Source organism: Paramormyrops kingsleyae, chromosome 10 (assembly GCF_048594095.1).
Source record: "Paramormyrops kingsleyae isolate MSU_618 chromosome 10, PKINGS_0.4, whole genome shotgun sequence".
Taxonomy (NCBI): domain Eukaryota; kingdom Metazoa; phylum Chordata; class Actinopteri; order Osteoglossiformes; family Mormyridae; genus Paramormyrops; species Paramormyrops kingsleyae.
The window spans coordinates 4,104,560-4,109,398 of NC_132806.1; the positions used below are offsets into that span (position 1 = coordinate 4,104,560).

Consider the following 4,839-nt stretch of genomic DNA (forward strand, 5'->3'; position numbering starts at 1 on the left):
TGAGGAATTTCCCAGAAGCAGCAGCAGACAGGAAATCTCCAGAAGCAGCAGAGAGGATTTTGCTAGAAACAGCAGTGAGGAATTTCCCAGAAGCAGCAGATGGGAAATCTCCAGAAGCAGCAGTAGACAGGAAATTGATCAAAGTAGAGAAGGAAGGGACAGTGAAAATGAAGGTGATTTAGGTGTTGTTTCATGCAATCTGAACAACAATAAGCTTTCTTTTTCAGCATAACTAGAAAAAAAATCCCAAAATATGTCCATGTCCTGTGAATAGCGACAATTTGTGTTACTTTTGTATTTCTGTCTTCTCAGAGTAGAAAGTTGAGCCAAACTTGTTTCGGGCTGCACTTCTATACAGAAGGGTGCTTTTGGAAAAGGCTGAAATTCTTTCCGAGTTAACTGCAAGCCTGAACCTGTGCAGCAGTACCCAGGAAAGAGAAAGAGAAATATTAACATTCTATAAATCACAACCTGGCAACTGGGCTCGTCCATTCTCCGTTGTACTCAAGGGTATAATTAATAATTTTAGTTAAACATTTCATACATGTAGTCAGATTGGCACATCACTTTGTTTTCATTGCATGTATATTGATATCTTTTCCTCAGGTGATTCAGCTATAGGAGATGGCTTGAAACGCTACTTTCTATCTCAGGTTATTTCTCGTGTGCAGTTTGGGTTTGCCCTAGATTTTGGTAAGTAATGTAATATTTTAAAACATTATGTTATAATGAAAGGGATGGTTTAGCAAATATGCACATTCTTTCAGTACTTGCTGTCCTTCATTTTGATTGAACTTATGTGACTTTGTTGTAACAAAAGAAAACTGATGTTTTTGTGTGAAAAATCTATGTAGTCATATTATATGGCAAAACTTGTAAAAATGTTCTTTTTTCTAACTTCAGACAACTTTGGCAAAACTCTATTTTTCACTGGTCAAGAAGACCATCTGGTGCCATCAACCTCCCGAACTCTGCTGGATAGTGACTTGTTCCGCATTGTTGGACGCATGATTGGCCATTCATTTATTAATGGTGGTCCCTCATTGACTGGACTTAGCCCTGCTATGTTTGGAATAATAACTGGACAAATGAATGAGACAGTCATGATTGAACTTGAAGATTGCCCTGACACAGATGTCATTGAAATTGTCCATCTGGTATGTACAACCATAAACCTACCTCCGACCATTGTTTTGTGTAAGCAAAAATGATGCTGAAATGAGAATAACTTTTTTTTTTTTTTAACTACAGCTTCAAAAACCAAATACACTTGCTGATGATGAGTGTGTGATAGTAAATGACCTGGCTGTCAGTTGGGATCTGCCTCATGTCACTGCAGAAAACAGACTGTGGCTAGCCCAAAGCATTCTTCACCATGCTGTAAGTTTTAAAACATCTTGTTATTTGAAACCCTTTTTGTACTTATTCATGAAAAATTGCAAAAATTAATTTCCTTAGGTCATCGGCCAGCAAGAGAAACAGATGCAACAGTTGAAGAAAGGACTGAAGGAGACTGGAGTTTTGCGCATGGTAAAGGAACGTCCTTCTCTCATTGAAATCCTATTCCCACGATCATCTTCCCTGACAATTGATGCACAGGTAATGTCCCACAATTTGCATTGACATTTTGAATTAGATTTCATTGATTTTGAAATAGATATAGATATAATTACACATCCTTCTATTTAATGGCTATGCATATTCTGAAGTTACTCCTATTAATAACGCATGGTTTATAAACTGGGGGTCAAACAAATGCATCCTTGATAAGAAAAAAACTGTATGTATAGACGTAAATCATTAGAAAGGATTGTCCAAAAAAACTTTTTTCTTTATTCACACTCATGCCATTCCAGATGTGTATGCCTTTTTTTCTCAAAAAAGATGAATATTTTTAAAGAATAGCTCAGTTCTGTAGGTCCTCACATTGCAAGTGAATTGAACCAACATAAAAATGTTTTCATACATTTACTTCCTTTCTGTCAAAAGGGGGTTAAATATGTGAAAAAAGGACTTAAATGTTGATCTGTTTCTTAACCACACTTTTCATATGACTTTTCAAGACATTAATTTAGGGCTGTCAATCATTAATCCCAATTAATTGCATACAAAATAAAAGTTTGTGTTTGTGTTATATATGTCTGTGTGTTGTGCATAATTATTATGTATAAGTAAATACACACACACATACATGTATAGAAATATTTGCATGTATGTATATTGTCACGCCTACAGGGGCGGGGCCGAGCAGGAACAGCTCGTTAGCTGTCGGGTTACCACCTATATAAACCAATCACCCCAAACCATCAGTGCGAAGTATTGAGCAGATGAATAGACGCCATACCGAGCATTCTCTCTGTCTTCAGTCTCCCCCCTTACCCTCGCCTTGCCTGTTCTCTCCTTCTGTAATCCTAACCTTCTCCCATTCCTTCCTCAGTCCAGTTCCCGATCCTAACCTGCCTGCCCCGCTGAGCCCGGCGTCCTGTGTCCTCCTTCCCTCGTGTGCCCTGTTTTGGTGTCTCTGTTTCGGACGGATTCCCCTGGCATCGACCTTCGCTTTAGGATCAAGACTTCGACTTCTGCGTGCCCCTTCTGTACCTTTGCCTCGGTTCCCCCTGGGGAAAGCTCCGTCCCCGCTCACCGCCCTCATAACCAACGATCGGACTGCGGAGCTGTCACCGCTTGCCCGTATACCACGGGTCTCGATTGCTCGCCTGATTCAAACTCCAGTAAAGCCTACCTTTCCCGGCACTTCTGGAACGTCGCATGGCGGCCCTGGAACAGCTGGTCTCTTCACAAGCCGCTCAGGTGCCTCTGCCCGATTCACCCCCACGTCCGACCCCTCCTTTGCCTATAGCCTTGCCAGAACGTTACGACGGCAACCCGGACCAGTGCAGGGGGTTTCTTATGCAGTGTGGGATTTACGTAGAGGAACATCCTGAGATGTTCAGTAAGCCTGGAGCGGAGGTACGCTTCACGATTTCCTTACTAACTGGACGGGCACGGGAATGGGCTACAGCCCTTTGGGCTGACAATAGTCCTCTCCTCGAGTCAGGCCGGGAGTTTCATCACGCTCTCATGGAGGTGTTCGATCACCCGGCGGTGGGGAGAAAACCGGGTTTTCAGCTTTTGGACTGTCGACAAGGCAATAGAACAGCTGCTGATTTCTCCTTGGAGTTTCGCACCATAGCTGCCAACCTTCGTTGGCCGGATGACTGCCTCCAAACGATATTCTTGAGAACCCGGAACTGCAAGATGAACTCACGAACAGGGGAGAAGCGCCCTCCTTCGAGGACTTGGTTCGGCAGGCTGTCAGACTTGACAACACCGTAAGAGACAGACGCCGTCGGCGGCACGTAGCGTCTCCCCCACCGGAACCCCCTCGACGAACAACTCACCTGGCGATTGAGGCCCCGGAACCGATGCAGGTGGGTCGATCCCCCTTAACACCCACGGAACGTCGTAGACGTCTTCTGGGAGGACTCTGCATGTACTGTGGTGGAACCGGCCACTCCATCTCAGCCTGTCCTGTCCGGCCCCAACGAGACGACCTTTCCCTGCTGGAGGTGTATCTTCCCTCTCACCTGTTTCGGTTTCACAAATCACTATACCTGTGGTCTTAGAGTGGGGAAACCAACGCCTCCGGGTAAACGCTCTGATCGATAGCGGGGCAGCTGGTCATTTCATTGACGCGGGATTGGCTAATCGGATGGGTCTACCGCTTCAGAGGCTAGCGCACCCCATCTCCGTGCACGGAGTAACGGGGGAGCGGATGGCGGAAGGGACTGTCATCCACCGCACCCACCCGTTCTTGATGCAGGTGGGAATTTTGCACCAGGAAAGTCTCGAAGTCTTTGTGTTACCACATGCAAAGGATCTGCTTATACTTGGGTTGCCTTGGCTCCGCAAGCATGACCCCCGTCTAGATTGGCGGACGGGGGAGATAATCGCCTGGTCTGAACGATGTATGCGAGAATGCATTTCTATCCCTTGCAAAGCTACAGGTATTGAAAGTCCCGAGCCTGAGAACCTGGAAGCGATTCCTGGGGAGTATCGCGACTTCAGAGATGTATTTAGCAAGACAAAAGTGTTCAGTCTGCCACCGCATCAGGATTGTGACTGTTTGATTGATTTGTTGGACGGAGCTACTCTGCCCCATGGCCGGTTGTATCCAGTGTCTTTACAGGAGGAGGAAGCCTTGGAAAACTACATTCTGGACGGGCTCAAGCAAGGAATCATCCAGCCATCCACCTCCCCCATGACCGCGGGCTTCTTTATTAAGAAGAAGGATGGTGGGCTGCGTCCTGTGGTGGATTACCGAGCCTTGAACGCCGTGACAATCAAACGAAGGGAACCGCTCCCTTTGATCCCTTCGGCGCTAGAATATCTCCGAGATGCGGTAATTTTTACCAAGTTGGATCTGCACAGCGCGTATAATCTGGTAAGGATAAAGGCTTTGGACGAGTGGAAAACCTCATTAATCACTAGTAGGGGGCAGTTCGAATACCTCGTGATGCCATACGGGTTGGCGAACAGCCCTTCTATTTTCCAATCTTTCATGAACAAAATCTTCCAGGATATGTTATACCAGTTTGTGGTGGTGTACATAGACGATATTTTAATTTACTCCCTGTCTAAACAGGAGCATGTACAACATGTGCGGCAGGTGCTACTACGGTTACGAGAACATCACCTCTATGTGAAGGGGGAGAAATGTGAGTTTCATCAAGACTCCGTGAGGTTCCTCGGGTATGTCATTAAACCTGGGGCGGTGTCGATGGAGGAGCAAAAGATCGCGGCTATTCAGGAGTGGCCGACACCCAAGACCCTTATGGACCT

General features: G+C 45.6%; 1 long non-coding RNA gene across 1 annotated transcript; it reads left to right on the plus strand.

The window, feature by feature from the left end:
• The first annotated feature begins 313 nt into the window (after nucleotides 1-313).
• Nucleotides 314-1,595, plus strand: LOC111846495 (uncharacterized). Its single transcript, XR_002838896.2, has 5 exons — nucleotides 314-510; nucleotides 607-693; nucleotides 904-1,157; nucleotides 1,252-1,380; nucleotides 1,459-1,595. It is a non-coding gene; the product is annotated as an uncharacterized lncRNA (long non-coding RNA).
• Nucleotides 1,596-4,839: the final 3,244 nt, after the last annotated feature.